General features: G+C 33.5%; 1 protein-coding gene across 3 annotated transcripts in view; it reads right to left on the bottom strand.

Annotated features, from left to right (window-relative positions):
- The window catches only part of LOC148276672 (uncharacterized), a 266,966-nt gene that overhangs the window by 108,537 nt on the left and 131,468 nt on the right, over positions 1–26,961 (bottom strand). The window contains exon 1 of one of the 3 annotated variants that reach the window (XM_088233955.1): positions 6,154–6,525. The exons of the other annotated variants lie outside the window; for them this stretch is intronic. The gene's annotated coding sequence lies outside the window, so the exon portion shown is untranslated. Of the gene's footprint in view, positions 1–6,153; positions 6,526–26,961 lie in introns of those variants that run through there. 3 annotated transcript variants of the gene reach the window in all.

Here is a 26,961-nt window from a genome sequence, read left to right as displayed (position 1 = left end):
AGATCTAATTACAGTAGTAAAATAAGCGCAAAATACTCGGGACTTCAGAAAAATCTTATTGAATTACAAGATCGATAAATACATATTTCAATAGAGATGGAAAACTTATTTGAGAATGGAATACGAAGTTCTAGGTGTAGGCATTTACAGATACTCGTACATACCTTATGCCAAATATTTTGACATACCTACTCTTAATACGAATATTTGATTACTGTAATGGTGAGATCACGTAGTTGAACGATAAACCCTTTAGCAATCTAAGCTACCAAATCCGCTATAATAGGTGTACCTATAAATTAATAACACATTACCTTGATACATATTTTTTAAATTACTGAAATGGTGGGATCCCTTTATGAAACATTTTGACTTAAATTCCAAATACCATCTTCATTCCTCTTTTCCCGCCGAATGGTACAAAGTGCTATATATTGTTATATCAAGCAATTATATTGATCTCTTTTTTGTCACAAAAAGATAAATTTGAAACAGCCCGAAATCGTTACCGTTATAAAAAAAAAAAACAAAAACATAAGGTGTTTCCACAACGGAGTAGCAAATTAAACTGAAACTGTATCATAACCAGTTGTAACCATTAAGAAATTAAAAAAAACAGGAAAACTACACAGTTCTAAAAAAATGCGAGCCTGCTCCGTTTAAAAAAGCTGTGTTTTAAAGAAATCCTGTTCAAATTTTACTGGGTGATATTTTTTACGTTTTTGACCCACCTATCCATACGTCATACAATATCATCAGAATTTTCATATAGTAATGAAGCACTTAATCAGCTCACAATTATTTATTTTAAATGCCGGCGCTGTTGTTAGATCATTTTTGATAATAATTCATAATTAGCACCTCATAAACACAAAATGTATACCATATTTTAAAGGGGCTTTTATATTTTACATGATAACACATTGAGAAAGTAATATAAAAGGAATGCCAAGTTTACTACGTGGCCCAAATTTACTAAGTGGCTCAATTTTACGAGTAGTTTAAGCTCACATAAATAATTTAAGTAAAGAAGCCCGCCCAATTTTACTTAGTCATTTTTTATTTTCTTGAAACGTCGTGCATTCACATGTTTGCGATTACAATTTTGTAAATGCATGATTATTTGCAGCTCGTAAACGCAATAGATGAAAATGGTTCAAGTTTTTTTTATTTATTAAAAACGATATTGATAATTAAGCGTCGGTAATTTATTATAAATGTCAAATTATTATTATGTAAATATAATACGCATATAATTGGAATGAAAACATAAGTATAGGTATAAATTAAATGACATTTTGTGAATTTAAAGGTTTCTCTTTGCATATAATAAAAGTTTTAAGCTAAAAAATATTCACGTAATTCCATAAAATAAGGTTTAGATAAAACGCATTAAATAATAATTAAAAAATTTCAAAAAATATTTTAGAAATTAAATTGAGAAGTTAAAAAAAAACCTGCGTTTCACTAAATCATTGTTTTTCAACATTTGGAGAGGGGGGGGGGGGTTCGCACACTTCCCTAAACTGTTCTTTTTCAAACGTCTTCACGAAACATTTTAATTTGTGAAACAGTAACTGTGAAACGTTCTGGCCATGAGACTACAAGGATGACAAATATATTAACGTATTATATCGTAAAAATTTACACTAAAAAATCAAAAGGAAACTGGAAGATATAATTTTATGTCTGTTTGGTGTTACTGGTGGCTGACGCAATGAACATATGTATATATAATGCGATTTTAATAAATAAAATAAGTAAAGAGTTAATATTATAGTCAGGCACCAGGCACGCCCGGAAACTGAGTCACTATTGGTCACCGCTCACTGGTAAAGACGCAAGTGGCGCATGGCGTCACCAAATATTTACAAATACCCCAAAATAAAGATTCGCGAAGAAAACCGTACCAACACATGCGATTTTTTACTATCGAGGCGTAAAAATATCTTCGCGGGGGTAAAAACCGAAGCGATAAACAAAGAAGTAATAAAACCGAAGCGAACAAACTTCGGTTAAGATAATTATAATATATCGATTCTTTACACATTTCGAAACTATTTAAAAACAGGAAAAAACGTACAGAATAAAATTGAAAAAACCAATCAATTATCTTATAATTCGGGCAATCGAAAAACTAATGTAAGTACTCACATCTTCGAATATTTCATAGACGGCATCTAAAGCACAATAATTATTTGCATTAATTTTATAAATTAACACTGATCCAACTGCATTTAATGCTTATATAAATTTATTTACATATATAACTATATTAATAACTCACAGTAAATTCCTTACCAGTCAGGACCATCAAATTTAAAGTGAAATAATCAATTATTCATATGTTATTTACACATCACGCGTAACTTATAAAATTTGGGTATGATTTGGGGATAAACGTGTGAATTTTACCGTAGGAAAGGTTTTTGCTGTCGATGTTAGGGCCCGTATGACAATGAGAAGAATAATATTTTAATTAATTTAATTAAACTTAACCAATTACTTCTAATTCGCTTAGTTCTTAAAAAAGTTATAATACCGGGGTAAAAAAATATTTTTAATCGTTAACGTTTATTGAATATAAAGCCTGTTATTTTATTTTAAAATTTTTAACATAGACACCATTTCTTCTTGATGTAAAATATAAGCAATCTTTTTACTATACTAATATGTACATAAAAATAATAATGAATACCCGCCCGTGAAAAATTGTACATCGACGAATGCTTTAAAAAGTTATACCGCCGAAAATTCTAACAAAGACTTGGAATCTTTTGAGAAATCCATTAAACTCATTCCTAGAAGATTGCGAGGAACCGTTGAATTGAGAATTTGTGCGGCTCCTTTTTTTACTTGCCGCTAACAGCAACATGCCTCGATTGGCAAATTATTTCCGGCTACTGGAGTAAGATCCTAAAGGAAGTACGTGATAAAGTGACTAGATATGGCTGCCTGTGTGGAACAACAAAGTCGCAATTTATGATTTCGTCGAATCATAAGACAAGATAGTTTGACTCCGTTGCACAATAATTTTCTATTGTTAATGCGTCCATGGGAAGTTTCGGCATAGCTGACGATGACTATATAATATATACTATAATTATAAAAATAAGTATGAAGTTTTATTCCACTTTTATTTACAATTTTTACCAGTTACCGGGTTTCGTCGCGACTGACATCTTCAGACTGGTTAGAAATAATAAATAAAAGTGGAGTAAAACTACATACGTATTTTTATTATTATAATTAAAGTATTAGGTGTTACGATAGTTGTGTCCGTTTTTTCCAAATCTAAAAATGGGCTTCGAAAGTTTTAAAAAAAAGGTTATACCTACGTCATTCGAAAGAAAATTGTCTGCTACGCAAGATATTGTTTGCTTTTACGTTACATAAAATATTTTATTTATGATTACAAGCCTTCAAAATGGAATGTCAAGTAGACGAAAATAAGCATTTTTGACATCTCTTTCTGTTCGCGTTCAATAGAGATAATAATGCTGCCAAAGTTGCTCGCGATATTTGCGCAATGTACGGTGAAGATGGTATGAATTGTTGAATAATTTGTTGCAAAATAATGAAGGAGAATACATCATTAAGTAATTGTTTTTTTTTTGTTGTTGTGTTCTCTTGTAAAAAAAATGAACATTAACACCAACAAATCAGTAAATAATGTTTCCTTTCGGATGACGTTTACCTTTATAATTTTTTTTAACTTCAGGTGCTCATTTTTGAATTTGGAAAAAAATTTACAAAACTTATGTTAACACCCAATGATACATTTTACTAAAATTGTAATGTACAACGCGTAGTACATTTTTTACTGCGGATAATTATTATTCAAGTTCCATTAAGAAAAATTGGTTATGAATACGTAAACAGTTATCATAATGAGCATGGTGATTGTAATTTCATTTTTAATTAGAAGACGGCATACTTAATGATGAGAATGAAACGAATCGTACTTTGGGAGCAATGTATTCCGATTTCACCGTTGCCTACTTTAATAACACTTTCAAGCATCATAATCATAAAGCATAATCGAAGAATAGTTATGATAAGAACAATATAAAAATTCAAAAAGGCTGGCTGGAATAGTATTAATTGTTTTTTAAACATTTGAATCAAATTAGCACTGTACACATTTTAAACATAATACAAGGTTGTTATGTTAACGGGTGTTGTAGTAAATGATATACAATATTCTTAGGGGTGAAAAATTCGGATGTATCATAAAAAGCGAGGGTGGAAAGCCCAGTCGGTGAGTTCACGCATCAGTGAGTCAATGAGTCACCCAACTACGTTACAAACAACCCTCTCAAGTAAACTTACTAATGGTTTAACGATGGTCCCCATAACATTTGACGGTGTCATTGTGTGCGCGCATTAGTAGTAGGCAAGGTAGTAAGTTTTTTTTAGTTTAAAAAAAATATTATTTTTACAAAAGCGAGTCATTAGAATCAATACTCAAATATTATTTACCCGCGCATAAATTTGTTGCTTTTAATCGACTTTTAATGAAGGTTTAAAAAAAGAGATTTTTATTAGGCGCCACGTGCCGGTGGGGAGCCAAAAACAACCGTAGTGGCAATTTAACAAAGTCGATCAAATAATCGCAGGGAATATATGGAAGGGTGCGGGTAACCGAAAGCAATATGACTACAGTATGAACAATGGATAATAACGGACCCAAACAAAATTAAGAACCATTTCGAGAAATTAAGAACAGCCCAGCATAGAAAATAATTGCTCGATAATAAAAATAATGATGATGGAATACGCCTCGGTCGATTGAGGAGATGATGATAAAACATTCGAGTTTATCAATGAGTTGATTACCTACATCAAATATTGTTAACAAAAACGAAAAATATTATATGATTGTTTTTAGCGTCATCATATCCCTTTCCGAAACTAGTGGTGCTTGGGGAACTGTCTAACGCTTCGTACGCTTGTCCAGGAACAAAGATATGTTGCAGTTTGAACAACCAATAAAATCTATGTTTCACGTACACCCAGGACCCCAAGAATGGTAGGCGATTGCCCCATTCGATTTGTTTTCGGGGTTAAGATTTTTTTTAATCCGGTAAATGAGTTTTTAATCAGAGTTAGTAAATAATTTTAAAACTCGCCGTAAAAAAAATTTGCGGCATTTTGGCTGATTAAGAAAAAAAAAGTAAGAGTTTGCCGTCAACCCGTAGCCGAGTGGTCAAATAGCTCTGTTGTCCAAGCGGCAGTCTTTCCCCAGTGCAGTGAGGCGGTTCGGCGGCCGCTTTCTATGCACACTACCGTTTCCACGCCGAGACGCCTGGGTAATTATCATTACGACACTACTCGTGGCAGAATCGCGGATCGAGAGCAGAGAAATGCAGAGATGGAGACCGAGAGCCGAGAGAACAATGGCCGCACTCCGTCTGCGGTGGCCAGATTCGGCAAAAAATGGGGCAACTGGCGAATACCGCGGTGGAGAACGACAGCCGGCCATGACCCGACGGACGCTTCCAAATACGTCGCGGGATAGGGAAGACGAAGGACTCGCGCGGGCTTTTACAGAAGTCGAGATATAATAAATCCTAAACATGTCTAAGTCTTCTAAAATATATTTTTACGATGGTACATTTCTGACGTTGATCGGCCTGGCCGATAAAACGGTCGAAAGTAAAGTTTGGCATTATTAAACAAACTTCCCACGACTCCGGCAAATTAACGATAATAAACATTCGCCGACACCATTCGGAAGAAACGCCACGCGGGCAGATGCCGGGAAATGCCTTGAGTACCATAATCATAATGAGATTTATAATACATGCTCACTCAGCCGGATTCGCCGTTTATTTAGAAAACCATACACACTGGACGTTAATAATTAACCACGTTTTATATTAATGAAATATTAACATACTTAATACATACAGCGGAGTAATAGCAAATATTTTCATTTTAAAGCGTAAGCACCATTTTATTTAAAAGTTTTAAATGTGAAATCAAAAATTAGAATCTTTTCTTTTTGTGTTTTAAGCAATATTAATTATCATCTCCGCAAGACAAATTAGTGATATCCAGTACAAGCACCGGTGTACTCCGGCGTCCGGCGTCCGGCGTCCGGCCCGCAGCCCCCAGCCCCAGGCTGTAAGAAAGTGCCAACTGACTCACCTAACGGAGCGCGCGAGTCCTGCCGCGGCCGCTTCCACACTCCACACAGATTAACCTAAATCCCTCGAGGAGCCGTCCGCTGAAGCACCACTAGTATATCTTCCCACACGTCCGAACAGTCAGAAACTACGAACACCACTCTCGGCTCTCGGCGGCTGCGGGATACTCGCTGCTCGCTGCTCGCCACTCGCTACTCACAGCAGTCAGCAGTAGCAACTAGCGCTCGGCGACGGAACGGCACGCGGGGCCCGGCACAACTTTGGGGATGATTTCCGAATACTTCGATCAAACAAATCGCGTCAGCCTGATCGTATTTATTTTTCGCGTATGGTTCGAGCGGCAACTTCCCTAGTGCGAGACACGACGGACACTGACGGTGATGGCGCGTTTGATTGTTTTCCGCGGCGGGAAGTTTTCTCGCTGGCAGCAGTCGGCGGCGAGAGGCGGCCGGGGGGCGGGAGAGGCTCGACAGGCGGCGGGCGGCCGATGGCCGGGAGGGCGGCGCGGGGCGGCGGGGGCAAGGGGAGGCCGACACACTCCACCGAGCTCTCTGGATGAGTATTTCCATTGCCGACTTGGTAAAATAAATTCGTGAGAGAACGATGTCACTGGCCGCGACTGCGGTCCGCGGGTCCGGGCGAACTCCCTTTCCGCGAGAGAAGTGCAAAAATATTGCAACTTCAGAAGGATATTCGAGAGCGTCATTCAACCTAATACCGGCAGTTTTGATATTGAAAAAGTTATGTTGTCATACTAACAAGATTCTAAAATCACGATAAAAATAATAACCATAGAGTAAAATAAATATTGTCGGCCTCGTGGTGTTGTGGTCAGCGCATTTGCCTACCATGCAAGAGGTCTCGGGTTCGATTCCCGACATGGTTGACACGAAATATTTATTTAAAAAGGCGTTTTTACGCTAGAATATCCCGAGAGTCCCTAGACTGGCACCTGAAGCGTAAGACTGAGCATCTTACCTGCATGCAACAAAAATGATCAAGATACGCTGCGATTTGTTTACCGATGCAGTGCTCTATGCACCATAAGGTGCGGAAAGGGAATGATGATGATGATGAAAATAAATATATTTAAAAAAACACGAGCTTAAAATTATTGCCCTTTACTTACAAGTTTTTTAGAATACCTTGTACCCAACAGAACAAGACTCCATACTATATTTAATTTGCCAGCACCTAGGACTAACTCAAGGAAAAACGACTTTTTCTTTAGAGCATGTCATTAATTAATACTGTTCTCTCCGGTCACGCAGACATTTTTCATCTCTCTTACATGAAATATAGAAAATTCCTTATAGACAGTACACCCGTTTAGTTTTCGATGTCAGTAATTATGTATGTATTCGTATGTTCATTATTATATTTTTGTACTTTTTACATGATTTTTATATGACTTTTTTCTTTTCTTATTCATTAAATTTATCTTGTTTCAATTAACTTTATTTTTATAACTATATATAAGCATATGTATTTTTATTTTATTTGCAACTTCTAAGTGCCTAACAACTGTTTATTGCTTTTATTTTGATACCGATAATGTACTCAATCAATATCTTATACCACTGTGGAAATTTTTTATTGACTGTTTTCACAATTTTCGTTCATATGTATTCTTATTTTCTGTATACAATATATATGAAAACTGTTGTTTTTTTTTCACAGATAAAAATAAATAAAATAAATTATCATTAATTTCCATGAACATTTTTTGAAAATTATATAAGACAAAAATGTTCGTTAAATTTAAAATACCCAATTAACTATAAAACTAGAGTAATAATGCACCTTCGAACTTCGCACCAGCATGAACTGATTACATATCGGAGTTTAATATTTCTAAAAATAAACAGTCCAAAACTGAATGGCAGCAGACCGAAGATTCACGAACAGAAAATATTGGCGAGTCGATGTACCGATGATGCGAACAAAGTACAATATTCTTATTGTCTGGCGTCACATCTGAGTGGCTGGTCTCAGGAGAATCGTTAATCTCAGCGTTAGCGGCCAACTCGCCATATCTCTATGATGAAGCTGCTTCGTTTCCCTCTATCTCCAGACACAATGGAGAAACGGTTTCCCGACAGACTGAACATGATCTGCATTGTTCGCGGAAATGTGGGAAAAAATCATCGGCGAGATGGTATCGAAGGCCTACGAATAGAGAAATATCACTACTTTTTTAAAACATTTTTCAAGTAAGAAAGATCTACAAAATACTATGCAGTTAAAAAAATTTACCAATTATTAGTAGCATAAAAAATATTTTCCAATTTGTAATTATTAATTCCCGAAAAAACTGTCATTCGTGAGATCAAACATGATGATTTTCATTTAGAACATTATAACGACCTTGAGCATTACCCAAAACACATAATTAGGTTGAATTGACCAAACCGTATTAGTTTTATTTCCGTTTTTGAAGCAGTTTTATACACCATTCGACGTTTAATTATCAGTATGACCATTACATGAAGCAAAGTGTCGTCACATGAAAAAAATAATACTCTTCAAATAAATCACTCTCTAGTGGAGAAGTTTAAGAGTAGTACCAATGAAAAGGAAGTTAAATCATAAACCCTGTTTTCAGAAATCGAGCTCGTTTATTTTGTTTGTAATTCCTTAAATTTTTAAGAATTCTAAGTGCTTGGCCATGGTGGCAAACGTGTTGCGGCGCGGCGCGGGCTCGGCGCGGTGAATTCAAACATATGGTAACCAAGTGTTGTGTGCGCAAAGCGCCGCGTACCGCGCCCGTGTCGCGCCGCAAAACGCTCGCCACTATGACCAAGCACAGAAGTTTAAAATAGTTTAATTTAGTATATATGTTAGTGTTTATTGGTACAATGTCATTCACGTTTAAAAATACGCAGGTAGGTACAACTTGTTTAACCATAAAAAAGACAAATAAAAAATCTTTGAAGTACACTTTCTTCGTTTTAAAGAGGGAGCAAGCTATCACCTTTGCGAGAGTGTGTATACCAGGAGCGCATAATATGCAGCGGTACATTCAGCTCACGGGAAGAGATAGTAAGTGGGTGGGTAGTGGCGGGGAGGGTAGGCGCGGTGCACTCGCCTCAGCCCGTCCTCAGTGCGCCGAGTTCGCGGTTACCAGGCGCGCAGAGGACGGAGGACCTACACTATGAAGCGTGCATTTGGCGGGAATCGGAATCCTTGGTAGAAGAAGTTCGGTACACAACCTCTTAACTCCTGTGATCCTGGTAGCGGGATCACATTCATGAGGGAGGGGCAGTCTCATGACGAATGAAATCGGAGGGGCGAAACTAGTTAGTTGCATACATTTTTTTTAAATTTATAAAATTAAAACAATATATATACGAGTATAATAAAATTACAATGAATTTCGTTTACCATAAATTAAGATCATCTTTGTGAAACAAAACTAAAACTATAAATATTACAATCTAAATAATCAATTATAAATATATATAAACCTACATATTATATGTATAATAGATTAATCTAAACAGATACAGTCTAGAAAGGCAACTGAGTAAATTAGTAATGCACACTGTATATAAATAAAAATAATATAACATAAACAGATTGCAAAAATTGCAGTCGATTATAATGTTCCAAAATAAATAAATAATTATGTACTAGCAGGTAACAGTCGGCGACGGCGTGCTAGGGTATTCGGCCCTTCGGGCCTCGCTTTATCGGACCTCAGTTGATTTATTAATATCTCGGGCACTGTGAAATTTCACCCATTGGGGAAATTAAATTGACAGACAAACAAAAAAGGTATGCTGCATCTGATGTTTTGTATCTCCACATGATAAAGGAAAAGCTAGACTTAACGCTCTACCACAACTTGGTTCCCATTTTCTAATAGTGAGTTATTTATGGCCCCCAAAATTTTAATATTAATGTAAATCATAAGAACATAAATTTTTCTAATGAAAAAAAAGTCACTCAGAATAATGCTAAAAAAAACCACATAAAATTTACAGATATAATATATTCAATATTCCGGCGGCCTTCGTGGTACAGTGGTTAAGACGCATGGTACGGTAGGTTCTGAGTTCGATTCTCGGTGAGAACACAAAAATTAAACGTGATTTTTCTCAAACCTGAGTGAATTGTGCTGTAAATCAAAGTGCAAAAAAAATCTATCGATCTACTGAATTTCATCGAAATTCTACCGATTATAAAACATTTCCATTTTTTCCGTACAATTTTTTTTACAATTTATTCGTCCCCAAAATGGGCAATCCACTCATAAATGAATAAACCAAATACTCACTTTTTCTGCCATCTGTTTATTTTAATATTAAAATTATTTTATTCATTAATATAATTGTAAATTACAGCACAGAATACCAAGGTTTGAGAAAAATCACATTTTGATATTTTGTATTCTCACCGGGAATCAAACCCGGAACTTTCCGTGCGTGCGTCAAGCGTCTTAACCACTACACCACGGATGCCACTTATTATGTTATTTATATTATGCCTTTATATATTATTATGAATACGACTTATCATTCGGTCGTACATACCATTATTTTCAAAGTTGATGAATTAAAATTATGTCATTTTTCTTTATAATTATTTCATACTTTAATGAAATGACAGCAGATCACTTATAATAAAACGTTTGTAACTTAAGTATTTATTGTGATCTCACTCATTTAAAACAAATAATTTAAACTAACCGAAAATAAACTTCGATTTTATACTAATGTACCTAACCTAAAATATTTGACATTTACAGTACCTATCTATTTTATTAAATGAAATGTCACGTTTTTAACGTAAGTATTTATTGCGATCTCACTCATTTAGAACAAATAATTAAAACATACCTTTCAGCACTTATTAATTCACTATTCCTGCTCATTTATTACCCCATTTGATCATTTAGAACGAATAATTAACCACAGTTCACAGAAAACAAACCTCATAAACAAACAAACAGAAAGTAAACTTCGATTTTATAACCTCAAAATATTTTACGTTTACCTTGAACCAGTCTGACGATGAAAGAGAGAGATAGCCCTGTACAAAACAATTAAGGACGCATGTGTATTCCCTTTCCAAACGACGTATGTTTTCTGCTACCGCTGACATGCTGAATATTGTACTGAACAACGAAAGAACAGTGGGTGGTTTCATTAAACATAATTTTTGAAAAATTATTTCATTTATCAATAGGCAGGTAAAAACACAAAACAGTACACCGTGAGGTCAACTAATCTCCACTCGATTTCTTTTAGCAAAATTTTCACCCGTAGAAACTAATTAAATAAAACCAAAAAAAAAATGTGTCTATCCACCCTAATTTTACCGGACCGAGTGAATTTGCGCGATACGTGTGAACGGGTCCGTACATGACTCAATCAATCATTTTAAGACTATTAATATTATAGATTTTACTCGTTAAACAGACATACGACTTGTCGTATTTAACTCCAACAGTAGAAAAGGCAAATAATATTATATACACACACCTACTAAAATATTTATAGCTTATAGCCTCATTCTTCAACTTTCGAACAATAAATCAAAGAAAAACCCGAAACGAATTTCAGATATTTTTAATTACAAAATCAGAATTTTGCATGAAAGGGCGAAATTTAAAAATAATGACTACATCGGAATACTTTTGCGCTTTTAAAAAAAAAAACAATAAAATGGGGATTGGCAAGCGTGTTGACGAGCCTATTTAAGAGGGCGCAACAGTGTGAAGGTAATTTTTTAGTGCACGAACGTTTTTCATGCGTAACTCTGTTTATATTCACAAAAAAACAAGGACATAAACAAAAATATTTGAGGACATAATAATTTATGTACATAAAAATAATCAATGAAAATATTGCAGTATTTTAAAAATCAGACGAAGTCAGTACGTAACAGACAACCATTTTAAAAACCAATTAAGGAAATCTCTGACTAATGTTTTTTTTTTAATGCTTGAAGAAACGTTATTTCTGATAATAAACCAAACCGTTTTGCAATTTAGTCTTCCTGAAAACCAAATTCCGGGCAACATAATCGATAAATGCGATTGCAGGTACCACACCATAAACGTAGTTACATATACGGAGGAATTGTTAAAGGCTATATCAACAGGTTTTGAAAATAGGTGCGCACACGTTGTACACGTTGACATAAATCGATAGATTCAACGGTTGTCATGAGCAGATTAAATCGTCCGATAAACACAATTTGAATGGTGCAAAGACAAATTATTATTACTCCAATGGATGCAATACGGACACAATACAATCGCTCGATTTGAATAAAACGATCACTTCGACGGACGCGGCAAGAATTTCTCTTTCCTAGGAATGCTTTTGAAAATTACAGCAATTGGAGAAATACATAATTGAGTAAACGCTGGCCAGCGAAAGTACTCTAGAGAAGAAGAAAAAAATAAAAAACGGTTTTGGTTGTTCTAGAAATTTCAGTAAAAAAAATGTTTTTTTCAGTTGGTGGCAAAAACTGCGTTATGGTAAAAAAAAAACTGATGAGACTGGACTGTTATTATTCATTATATTGCTGATTTATTCAGACAAGTGGCGAATCTAATAATGTTTAATGCTATTACTTCAGCGTGATTGCATTTCTCTAAAGGCGTGGTTCGGTGGATTGCATGCTAAACGGTCAGCTTTTTATTGTTACTTTATTGGAGACAGCTAGAGCAGAGATTTATCGCTTAGGAAGCATTTGCACACGAATATTTATGATACATTACATGCAATCGAATATCAGATACCTACGAACTATTACGAACGAAGAAGGAACCTGAAAGAAGAACAATATTCGCATAAATAAAATACTGAGTTGTTATATATTTCCCACTTACTAACGTGAGAAAAATCAAGAAATTCATGGTAAAAAAATAACGATATTATGTACAGCAAAAGCCGTAACTAAAATTAAAATTTATTTTTGAAAAAAAACCGCTCTGGAAAGAGATAAATATTGCTACATGCTGAATAGTGTTTTACACCTATAAAATAAATTTAATAAATAAAAAACGAGTTTCAGTACCTCGGCAGTATTCTAACAGAGACCCTCGACCCAGATATAGAAATTAAATGCAGAATTGATACAGCAAGAGCTGCTTTTAACAAAATGAAATCCCTCTTCTGCAATGATAATCTAAATTTGAATAAAATACAAAGATTGGTAAAGTGTTATGTGTGGTCTATACTGTCGTTTGGCTGTGAGACTTGGACTCTGAAGGTGAACACTATGAACAGGCTGAAGACTTTTGAGATGTGGATGCATCGCAGAATGCTTAAGATATTCTGGACAGACCTGATAACGAACTCAGAAGTCTTAAGTCGAGCTAGAACGAACAAAGAACTCTCAAACCACCAAAAAAGTTGGCATCTGGGGCATATAATGCGTGAAGAAAAGTACCACTTGCTTTATTTAATTTTGAAGGGCAAGATTGAGGGTCGCCAAGGGGCTGGAAGAAGACAGATGTCCTGGCTGCGTAATATACGAGACTGGACTGGCTTCAGGACTGTGGAGCAGATTTTCCGAGCAGCACAACAGGACAGAGAGACTTTCGTCAGAGTGATTGCCAACGTTGGGGATACCTGACAGGGCACTAAGAGAAGAAGATAATAAAAAACGATACTCGAAGACAAAATAAAACAGCGTGTAATATATGTATAGTACATATGATTTCATTAACGTGTTGAACAAATTATGTTTGAGAGAAATCGTCAAAAACTGACAATTTTAAACTACACAAAACTGTCTTATAAAACATTATAATAAATGAATGAAAGAAATCATTTCAGCAAAATGCATTTTATATCGCGAAAAACACCGCGTAGCTTAATTAAGGTCAGAAACCTATTAATTACTGGACAGAATTTTGCTTCTTAAATTTATTTATGAGCTCATGAATTCTATAAGCTACTTGTAGGTAGGTACTAAGAATAATTGCACATTGCTACGATTTATACCAAAATCTCTACAGAACGTCGCGCATACCTGGCCAAGTAGGTAACTTGGATAAAAATAGCCTCGATACAACAAAAATCAAGGTTCGACTTGAGAAAAATTAGAAAGAATAATGAAATGAACATAATCGATAAATGTAACAATGCATTTTTTTAACGACTCTCATTCAGTCGGGGTAAATTCATGGGAACTGAAGACATTGTATTCTAATAGCTAAGTTAACTCAGGAAGTCGACCACAAATTCAGAGAGCAGTTGTGGTCTTAATGGTCCACTGTGGTTTTACAGACGATAATCTACAATGCATCTGCTTGGATAAAAGAGATTGCATTTGGTAACATCAACATTTGATTAAGGGTCAGATATTAGAAACATCACTTCGCATCATTCCAACAGAAGCCGTATTACTGATGATTAAACTTACTATTACTGATGATAGTTGGGTAAATACCTAACGTTTTTTTTTTTAAATCCTATGAGAAAACGAACTTTCTGACACGCTTCGTGCGCCTGTTGAGTTTTGACACATGGCTCGTAAAATAATTCTAAGAATATTAATTTATTTATCAGTACGGAGAAATACTTTTAACTGGTAAATAAAGGGTGAGATGTAGTACTATAAAGACAAAATATCTGGCGTCTGCGGCGGGCCAGTTTGTGTGAAATTGGACCATTAAAGATATAAAATAAAGACATTTAATTAAAAGTTGATTGTAATAGAAAAAAGAACATGTATCATTTTATGTAGCCATATTAATAAAAAAAAATTGTTTCATTTTTCTCAAAATGGGCAAAAATTAGCTGCTTTATCTTACTTTTTTCAAGCAACTCGTTTTGTCCATTTTGACAAAAACGCAAAAAATATTTAAACGCAACAATTTAATTTTTATAAGTTTTAACATTATTTAACTTGACTTTTTATCATGCTACTGGCCCTAAGCTTGGTATTTGGTACTAGGTCCTTGCAGCACAAAGGTTTCACAGAATTGACTCAAAGATTAAAAGTACCGATTTCAAAATATAGGAACTGGACGTGCAAATTAAAGAAGCATTTTTTTCAGAGGTACGTAGAAAAAAAAAATTACTTTGGTCGATCACGAGAGTGTTTATTTTGTGTATGTAATTTATGATTTTTTGAAAAACTTTTTTACTTTTAAGTTTACATACAAATGTTTCATTCTTATTGAGTTGTAAACTAATACTGGTATTATGGTTTTCATTCTGCCTTTGTACATGGCCGTTGAATGTTAATGTGTCAATGCGTCTATAAAATGAATGTTGTTATAATAATATGGTTGTCTCTAAATGAGTTTTTCCTAAAACGCCTCGGGAATATTATATGAATTATACAATACGTTTATTATTCTAAATATAAATAATAATAAAATAAAAAATAAATAAAAAGAAAATGGCCCCAAAATAGAAGTATTTGGGTAAACATTATAAGAACGCTCATATTTAATTAAAAAATCACAAAAATAAAAAAAATACCTAAACATCATTCAGTCATATACATAGCTTGTTTATACACTTTTTAAAGTGTATGATAAACAATTGTTATGAAAAATTACTTTAGTTGGAAATCAACCAAACTTTATTATGAAATAAATAAGTCCAACCACGATTATAATTTAATAGCATTTGATAGTAATATTAATTTATAGAAAGTTTATGTGTTCGACAAGAAATACAAATAAGTATTTCAAAAAATAAAAAATTCAACGCCCGGACTTTTTTCGACTTTTCAACGTTGATGTTTTTATTTAAGAAAATTGTTGTGGTGAGGGTGACTCTGTTTTGTTGTGACGAGGAAACTCTCATGTCAAGTGCTGGGACATACCGCCTACAAAATCCTCTCTTTAATATAACCGCGCCGCTCTGGAATTATCGAAAGGCGTCAATCCGAATGTCGTTCGTTTGAATGAATGGATCCATTGTGTGAAGTTAACAAAATATGCCTATTCTCCTATTCACACAGAGTTAAAAGAGCCAACCTTCTCAACGCCCATACAGCCCTGAAAGAGACCCTAAAGGCATGACCTATTTTCTACTGATAGAATTTGGGACAATGATAAAACATTCCAATTATTTAGTCAAATTTCATTCGTAGAAATGCATTGTGTTTTAAATTAAATTTTAATACTATTTAGCTAGATTTAATAACTGTTTTCAACTCTATTACTTTATTCTAAACGAGCTAGGTAAAACTGGCATTATCAAAGAGTGCGCTTTTTCTAGAACGAAACATAAAGTCTATAAAAAGACATGACGTAACTTTGATTCTCCTCTTTTCATCAATCAAATTTATACTTGTACTAAAAATTAACATGCACAATGCAAAACATATCCAATAAATAAAACGATTTTACCAATATCAGTTATTTATAAGTCTTTTTTTTTTAACTATCTTAATTATATGTATGATATTTATTAGCTGCCCCCAAGTTAATAGCTAAGATAATTGCCTCACACGCGGAAAGTTTTAGGTTTGATTACTGGAGAGATAAGAAAAACGAAATATGATCTTCTCAGCCCGAGTGTTTTCTGCTGTAATTCACCAACATAGTGCCGCAAAACAATCAGATGATTTGCCAAAATTACAGTATATGAAGTTGCTCATAGATGCTTAATTGTATGAAGAGATAGGCGTTTCGGCCATATAAAAGAAGTAGCAGTAACAGTTACCGTTGCACAAAAAAAACTTTCTAAATAACAGTTTAGGGAAGCGTGGGCAAAATCTGGTCATACAAGCAACTGCTGGAACACATAAATAAAAATTAACTAAACTATAATTTGGGAAACGGTTTCGAGTTTTCCTATTTTGTAGGGGGGGGAGTCTGGCCATGGTTTTCCCACACTACTACGAAAAACCGTTTTTTTTAGAGACGGTCTCATATATCCGGACTAATTTTTTGTTTTTCATGGTTGAGGGAGGGGGGGGGGGAGGAGTGGCAAAGATTTTGATTTTTCCCACGCACCTTTAAACTATTCTTTTTAAAAACAGTTTCATTAGCTCTAGTTGTATCACATAGGAATATTAATCAATGTACTGAAATGTTGCAGGATGACTTTAATATTTTACAAATTTGGTGCCATGATGCGGGTCTTTTAATAAATGCCAAAAAAATCAATTAATGCATGTTAGATCGCCACACGCCTAAACAAATATGTTACCTATTGTAAAAACTCATAATTTTGAATGCCTTTATAACTCTACCTTTGATAGAGTTTGCTTATACGATAAATTAAACATTGTGAATGAATATGTTTATTTAGGTTTAACTATTGATATCTTTTTAAAGTGGAATATTCATGTTATGAAAACATGCAAACGGTTAAGATCTGTAGTTAGTCAACTGCACAAATTAAAAGTTTTAGTTCCTCTCTCCACACTTAGATTAGTATATTTGTCTCTGGGAGAATCAATAATAAGATACGGGATCACCGCTTGGGGACATTCTTGTGCAACAAACATTATATATGTACAAAATGTTCAAAATGCACTTGTCCAATTGATTGCACCCAATTATGAATACAATCAGAGAAATAATACTCCATTTATGTATGATAAATTAAATGTTTAAGAGTATTTTATGGAGCAAAATTATTATCCAATAGATGTTCAGCTCGATGTATAAAAATAAATTAGAACACAGCTATCTAACAAGATTTACATCTGTTGATGGCCTAGTAGTATCAAAATTAAAAAATTAATATGGACAACGTACGTTGGATTATATTGTTCCAAAAGTATTTAATTTGTTGCCACTTGACATGAAAACATGTCATAGTAAAACTAAAATTATGTTTCTATTACGTAAGTGGTTAGTAGATAAAACGTTCCCATATTGAGTTATTATTTATGCTATACATTTTTTATTTTTAAAAATTTATTATTGTTTTTTTTATTTTTTATTTATCTCTCATTGAATACATTTTTGTTATTTTCTTGGGTTAACCTTTTCTTTTCTTTTCTTTTATTACTTTCTTATTTCATTGACATTTTTTAGATCTTAATTTTAATATGTACTTTTAATTTTCTTTTTTTTTTTTTTTTCTGTAGATATGAATTGAAATTCTCGATTTACTTTACTTTGTTTGGTTTATTTTTTATCTTGTTTTGATTACATTCATGAGCACACACTATTTATGTATGTGTTTATTTTTTTTTTTCTTATATATAAAATATATTTAAGTAAATTACTATTCTTTAATTTTAATTGTCCTATTTTACTCTATTTTCTTACTCTAAAAAAAAAAATCAAACAATTTTATATGTTTATTATTTTATACGTATACAGTAATATGTCTGTACTTTTCTTATTTGATTATTAATTAAAACTAATGTCTGAGCACTCGATGACAAACTATTATTGAATAGTTTATCGGGACTAAATATATCTTCATACTTTATTTTCTTTATAATGTATTAATATTGTAATAATATGTATATTTTATTGAATAAAGACTCTATAAAAATAACAAAAAATATTCAATATCCTGACTAAAATAAATTCTACTGGCTGTTACACTTATTTAAAAAAAATAACTGTTTCAAAATAACAGTTTTTTTTACGTACTCTGATTGTAGTATGCACATTAAATAATGAATTTCTATTAGATCGGTGACGTAATTGTTTTTCAGTGTCAATACTATCGTTCTGTCTAGGTCTAGACTAAACACGAACTACTGAAATGGCACACTATTTAGCATTATCGTGTGTGACAAGTATATTTGCTGAAAATTCTGAAACAAACATCAACTTGATCATGTATCCAATTAGCACCAATTGCATGATTCAAAAATCGTCCACAGAAAATTAAAATGCCTCGCCGCGCCGCATAGATTTTAACACAAGACAGATTTTGGTCTATTAATTGCTTACCTACATCAAATGAAAATAGTTGGGAAAAATAATAATTAATGAAAATCTAGTTTTTTTATTTTATTTATTGTAGTTCATATTTGCAAATATGCATTTATATTACTAACGACCATAGGCTTTTTCCATGGATATTATTAATATAATAACAAAATAGTATATAAAAATAAAAACCGCAGAAGTAAATACCAAATTATATTATTGGGCTGCTCTACACGCTGGCCTATAAGTCGGCCAGTACGCTGGCGTGCGTATTGGCAACGAAAATGCAAACTACCCACACGTTGGCTAGTCATTCAGTATCTGTCCGTGCGGGCTAATGTACCGACGTAAAAAGCGCACAAACAAATTACATGCGCCCTTTACGGTAGTTCGTAGCGTACTAAAAGCTGGACCAACGTGTCGACGCGTTGACAAGCGTTCAGCCCCTTTTAAATGTGTTGAAAAACCGACAACAGACAAATCGCCAGCTCTGTTAGTCACAAATACCCCCCTATACATGTTTGCCATTACGTATTTGCCAACGCATTAGTTAGCGTATTGGCCAGCGTGTATAAATGCGCCTTTACACTAACGCGGACGCATAAAACAAATCTCTCCACTGTACTGATTTGCAAGCCGTTGCAAGCGTTAACTGATTACGGTAACGCCTTAACATTTTTTTTAAAGATAAAAATGCAATGGAATATAAAAACATGATTTGATTTCAGTGTTCAAATCAGCAGTTTGTCGTAGAAAAAAGATCGTTCAGCAAACATGACATTCTAAATTATTTGACCTTTGACGAGTTATTTTCCGAGCATCACAGTTACTTTTATATGCCATTGTTAAATACTTTGCTCGTCCTGCATACAAATATTAATTTTCCCAAGAGAAACAGTACACTTGCACGTATTGTCAAACAAATATTCGTGACCCACTCAGACTCCTACAGTACGTTACGAGAATGAAAGAGATGAGTGAATTCAAAATATCAGCGGTGCTAAAGAGTAAATAGGCCACATGCGATTTCTATGCAAATGAATGCACCGTACTTTGATGGTAGCAAAAAATAATCGTGATGTGGAGAGGAAAGACGCGAAGGTACTGTGTAAGAACACGCACTGTATTTGGAGCGCCGATTTGTGAAACAACGTGAATTCTTTTTTAACGTATTTAAAACTACATATATAAAACTAGAAAGACTCCGAAGGGTAGGCGACGCGTCGCGAATGAAGAAAACGAACTACCCAATAGACTCCTAAACAACAAAACTATAGCAGGACCCCGATTAATTAAAAGAAAATTAAGTTTCCTGTATGAAAAGCAGAATAGACATACATTTTTTTCTTCTAAACATGTTCAATTATATGTAGGTTACCGATGAAGATACTTGAAATATTCGTGCAAATATACTCATTTTCGTACACAAATTCGGGTTTTATTTATTAACTACCCATTATAATCGGGGCTCAGGACTTTTAAAATATCAGGATACCTTAAATGAAATAGTTGAATTGCATGAAAAGGAACACAGCGTTCTCGGGCATCAGAAATAGAAGAGAGGTAGCCGCAGTAAGTTGTAGGGGGAAACAACGATAGTGATTTGCTTATAATCTCTTTCTACGTGCGTCATTTCATCTCGCGATTTGTCTTTTCTCGGGGATGCTACTCGTATTTAATATCTTCTACAAGTGCACTCAAACAGCTCCTATCCCTGGTCATTTTCTCTTGATTTTATTGTGAGAAACATCGATAAAGTCTTTTCCTATCGTTGCAGTTCATATATTTATCTTTCTCTCTTCGCGTCTTTAAAGAGAACTCAAATATATTATTATACCGTGCATTTTAATACACTTTCGTTGAGTAATCCATAATATATTTTTATCAGCTTTAATTATTATAATATCTTGAATGAGTTAAGTTTTCTTATTTTATAAGCAAATGAGTTAAATATTACTAACGAACTACAAGATAAGGGGACACCGTATATCATTGCTTTTTAAATAAGTTGTCATAGAAGCTGTGATTTTTGCAGGTTTTAGTTTCACCTCCTTGAAATCACAAAGTTAAAAAGGTTTTGTTACAAATTATATTAAACCGTTGCGTTCATTTTGACACACAAATATTGACTTTGGTCGTTTCTTTAGTAACTGAATCAATTATAAAGGAGTATTAGTGTCGGTAAGCACGAAGTGTCGGTAAAAACCGATAACGATACAAATTTACCAAAAATCTTTATGAACATATTCTACTTCTCATAGATACAATGAAAAATAGAAATACGAATAAATACAACAGTAAAATTTGTTGAAAATGCATGTTCACAAAAACGTATTCTAAAAACCATATTTTTTATTTAAAGTAAATTTTTGAACATTTTTTCTATTCATTATTCATAATTGCGTCCGTATTCATTTCATTCTATTCATTATTCAATTTTTCATGAAATGACTGCCATCTTAATTTTCTTTGTCAAGTACGATGAACCAGTGATTGGTCAATAAAACTAAGTGTATTAAAGGCAGTCAATAACATTATTTTATTACGATAAACTTCGTCTTTTGAAAAAAAAAACCTTATACGGTTTTCATTTTAATTTTATAATAATTTTGCTAATGCCAAATCTTGTTTGCGTGAGAAAATAATTTGTTTACCAGCTTAGCCACAAAATCGCAAAATAAGGAGCCGATCAATACGGTACATAGATTGGCAATCTAACCTAGAACGTTATTAGATTTATGGGCACGCGGAGAGACCCCTTCGTGGAGGTGGTTGAAAAATTCAACATGAGATAAAGGAAACCCCAGTGGTCTTTTGCGGTAAGATATACTGATGAAAATTGAAAGTTTGGCTAGACGCAAGTACGCAGTAATAAAATTACTTATCCACTAAATTTCTATTTTGCATACAAAATACGTTTTCTAGAAATAAAAGTCAATTGAATATGCAAGTATTTAATGTATGTATTTATTCAAAGCTAGTAAAGTTGACGGCAATTTAGACATTATTTCTTTTAATTTTATTAAATTCACGTTTCCGATGGTCACGTTTATGACAGCATAGAAAACATATAAAATACCATGTGACAATTAGCGGGATGGACATGCATAATCTGCGGCAATTCTAAATTCACCAATTATAAAAAGAAAGTGTTCGGCGTCCCCTGCGAGAAATAATGAAATCAGATGCGATTGGATTCATATAAGATTATTCGGCAAACGCTGTACTCTATTAATAATTACATGATTTATAAAAACGATTTCTATTTTTCGGTAAAAACCAACGTGATATTTAGTTGATTTAATTGGTTGTTACTAGCTCGGAATGCGAGAGATGGCTTACATTATGAATGAATGCAAAGACAAGTGTATATACAAAAAAATAAAATATCAAAACAAGATATTAGTTACAAGGCAATAATCCCGTATGTTTATTTCAACAATTATTTGTTTAGTTATAACGGAGAATCACAATTTCGCATTAAATATTAATTGTTTTAGATTACAAAAACGATCCAATATCGAAACATTTGAGGGTGTAAGTCGTAAGTCGGATCAAAACACTCAAAAAATTGTAATCATTGTCCCTACGTTCATAATCTGTGATAACTTTTCACTTATTTCCGTTTTTATTATTTGAAAATTATTTTAATTTTCAGACCATTTCCTAAAAGTCGTAAATAACTTGTGCAGAAATCGAGTCTGGTAGAGTGGATTTAAATCGCTGGCCATTGATTCGTGAATCAACCACAATACGAAGGGACCAAAACCCGGTTTATATTTTTATTAAAAGATAATAACATTTTTTTTAAGTTATAAAAAAGTATGGGATCGTCGACCTCAGATTAAAATGGGAAGTTAACTTTGAAAAATAAAATATTATGTACATATTTTTTTTAAACATGGGAAACACATATAGCTAAATTAACAGACAAAATCAGATATTTATCTTACGTTTTCCAAAGATTAAAAAATATTTTAACTTATGAAAAATTAAAAATCCTGTATTACGCTCTAATTCAGTCTTCTGTTACATACGGTATAATTGGATGGGGTGGAGTTTTGGACGCACATAGTCACCCTGTAGAAATCGCACAGAAGAGTATAGTTAAGATAATGTACAAAAAGCATAGACTATTTCCTAGTAACGAATTGTACATAGAGAGCGGACTCCTTAATTTAAAAAAGTTATATTTATTACAATGCTTAAAATATGTACACAAAAATAGGGAATTGTTTGGCAATAATTTAAATAGGACTAGTAGCAGATCATAAAGTGTACTGTCGGTTCCAGGATGCAGAACTAAGTTCGCACAGAGACACTCTTTTCATGTTGGTCCAAGATCTTTTAATCTCCTACCCAAGGAAATACAAAATATAGAATCCCTTCCAAAGTTTAAAGCGGCTTTGAGGACTTGGATCAGCATGGAAAATACAGATATACACCTATTGTGAAAGAGTCGTACAACAGCATTTTCTAAACTTTGATGTCTTAATTACATTGTTTATGTCATTTTCCTGTTATTTCTGAATGATTTTTAATGGCATTGTCATATTTGTGTTTGTATACCAAAAAATTCACCAAAAACAATAAAAAAGGAATGGCCCACGCTCAGACGTTTAAGTCTTTGTGGGCATTTTTTCCAAATTTAAGGCTATGTTTATTTTTAGAATATGTATTTTTTCTCTTTTTCTCTTCTAATGTTTAATAAATATAATGTATAAAATATGTAATTTAATACATGCATAATATGTAACAGTATGGAAAAATAAACAAAAAAAAAAAAAAATTACAGGTTACCAACAAGGATACTTGATAATTTTCATACAAATATACACATTTTCGTAAAAAATATCGTGTTTTTTTTATACCGTCGCGGCCGCAGGTATTTCGTAAGGTTGACTTCGTGCTGTAAAAACTTTTTCAAAGTTTCAAAACAATTCAAATTATATTTAGTGCGTATATACAATGAAAAGTCAATATTCATAAGTTGGTGCATGTTATACAGAGTACAAACGAAAATAAATAGTTTAGGCGTGGGTGGAAAACCAGCGATGTTATTTAAGCAGGAATCTTGCGCTGTCTGAAGAAATATTCCATATCGATTGGCGGGCGAGATAACAAAGTCAGCTGGCTTACTCGTAACTGAGGGCGACTAGAGATCACCCCAAGAAGGGAGTGTCAACATACTAAAGAAAGAAACTGGGGACAAAATGGTACACCAGAAAAGGGAGTAAATTAAGAAAACAAAGTATGTTCAAGATGGCAAACCATTTGAGGAAATTTAATTTCAAATTAAATATATTTTGTTTTCAAAATAGCCACAGTTTACTTTTTCTGCACACGGTATACTCAATCGATGCTTTGTACAATAAAAGATAGGAAAACATATTTGCATGTTTAGAACGCTCCGATGAGAACCGAGGGAAAATATAATTACAAAAAATCATCAAAAGAGTGGAGCTAGTCGCGCCAAAGCAATCTTGAATAGAAAAAAGTTCATTGCGCTCACTCTTAACATTCACGACGCAGCGTGCGATATGTATAATGATCTGGCTTACAAACTAGAACATAATACGTGGATGTATTATATTAATGAGAATCTATTAACTCACATAACGATACGCCGATGTATACAAGATAAAATATTGGAAGTAATAGTGGCACAGGTAAGAAAACAATTGAATTATTCTTAAACCCTTTCATTCAAATACACCGGAACTTCTTTTTACACGGGGATACGTTTCACGCAGTATCGTGTAAAAAAAAAAAACATTGGTGGATAAGATTCGGGATTAAAAAAAAGAAATCGTTTACTATTTACTGTATCTTAATTTTGTTAGAAAATAAATAAAATGGCAACAAAATACAAAATAACCAAAAAAATTGTAACAACTGAGCTGGTTGGTGCTTTACGCAGCAAACTGAAGAGTTTTAAGATTGTTTACAAGCACAAATGTCTTTCATGTAACTGCAGGGAAGAACGTTTTTTAGAAAAACGTTTACAATTGCTGAATACTGACATTTTATTACCCGCTGGTATCTTCTTTGGGGGTAAGCCGAGCAAAGAATTAGGATTATCAAATGATTGCTCAAAACGCCGTAAAACAATGGAACTTAGAAAAAGTGCAACTGCTGATGAATTGAAGTATGCAGCACAGATGAGTCATCGAGCTGCAGAAAAAATTGATACAGTGAAAATGATTTTAAAAATTACGATATCCCCGAGCAGAGCAACGAAAAATATTATTACTAGCAACTAATAACCATTAGAAGCTTTGGCAATATTTGTTAAGCCGATTTAACAACTAAAGAATACAAAGTAACCCAACAAGCAAATAAAAATATCTATCCTTCTTACTCAGTTATACAAATGGTGAAACAAGAGTGTCATCCCAAAAAAGAAGCTATATGCATCACTGAAACCTGCACTGAAGTAAGGCTTCAAGAGCTGATTGATCACACGGCCTTAAGATTGTGTCAATATTTCAAAGAAGTCATAGAAACGTGCACGGAACAAGAGAAAAATAAATTCGAGCTTATATATAAATGGGGATGTGATGGCTCCCAGCAAGGGCAATATAAACAGAAATTTGAAAATGAAGGAGATAGTGATGCACAAATGTTTCGAAGCTCACTTGTTCCTTTACGGACAAAAAAATATATGGCAAAATCCCTTATCCCTCATCCCCTAGGTACTGTAGACTCATAAGAATTCGTTTTCTAAAAGAAAACAATGATATTACTAAACCATAAATAAATTAAAATACATAGAAGATCAAGAAAAAAATCTTCATAAAACCAAAATCAAGGATGACAATGTTTTCATAAAACATATTCTCATTTCATTTTCAATTTTTTTTTTGCACCTCACCGGGAATCGAACCCGGAACCTCCCGTGCGTGAGTCAAGCGTCTTGACCACTACACCATGGAGGCCGCCGATCATTCTACTGCCAACAATGGTTGATGCGAAAATGTGCAACGCGGCAACTGACACGGCTTCAACAATGCGATGTTATATCTGTGGCAAAACATCCAAGACATTTAATGGTCTTACAAGTATAAAAGTGGAAAATTCGGAGACGTACATGTTTGGTTTGTCAATACTCCATGCCAGAATGAGATTTTTCAAATTTTTGTTGCATTTGGCTCTTATAAAATCAAGGCAAAAGTCGTGTGACATTAAAAGAAGACAAATATATTATAGCGCAATCAAAAAAATAAATACAGCGTGAATTTAAAAATAAAATGGGATTGCTCGTGGGTGTGCCGAAAGCTGGCTTCGGTAACACCAATGATGGTAATACATCTAGTCGATTTTTTAAAGACCCTGAGGAATCTGCATCACTCACGATTTAAGATAATTTTAGAAATAATTTTAAGTGGTTTCGAAATCGACACAGAAAAGTTGTCTAAATATGCATTTGACAGTGTAAAATACTATATAAATCTATATACATGGCAGCCGATTCCACCAACAGTCCACAAAATATTGATTCACGGACCTAGTGTTATTTCTCATGCCCTACTGCCGATTAGGCAATTGTTAGAAGAAGCTGCAGAAGCAAAAAAAAGCACTTTAGGCAGTACAGGATAAATTTTTCCCAAAACTTTTCGAGAGTGGATTGCAACAAAGACATTTTAAACAGGCTTCAGATCCATATTTAACTAGTATGCGCTCTAAGTAAAATAAAAGCTGTTCTCCAAAGATGCTTTAGAAATGTTTAAGCAAAACCAGTTCTGTGATAATACAAATGAAGATGAAGAAGAGGAAGAGGACGAGGAAGAGAGCAGTGAATAGAAATAAATCATTCGTGTAATCTGTCAAATCAGTAAAATAAAAAAGTTTTTTTTTTCTCTATTTCACCAAAAACACATTAAAATATAATTATTTGAATCAGAATTGTATAAAAAAGTAGACCACTGCACTTAAATATGCATTTGCCTTTTATAAAAAGCGGTTAAAAGTTTTAGCCAGCTT

This window comes from Micrasema longulum, unplaced genomic scaffold (assembly GCF_059751315.1).
Source record: "Micrasema longulum isolate JH-2025_06_02 unplaced genomic scaffold, ASM5975131v1 h1tg001166l, whole genome shotgun sequence".
Taxonomy (NCBI): domain Eukaryota; kingdom Metazoa; phylum Arthropoda; class Insecta; order Trichoptera; family Brachycentridae; genus Micrasema; species Micrasema longulum.
The sequence above is the reverse complement of the archived record's forward strand: the minus strand, read 5'-3'. Positions and strand labels throughout refer to the sequence as shown.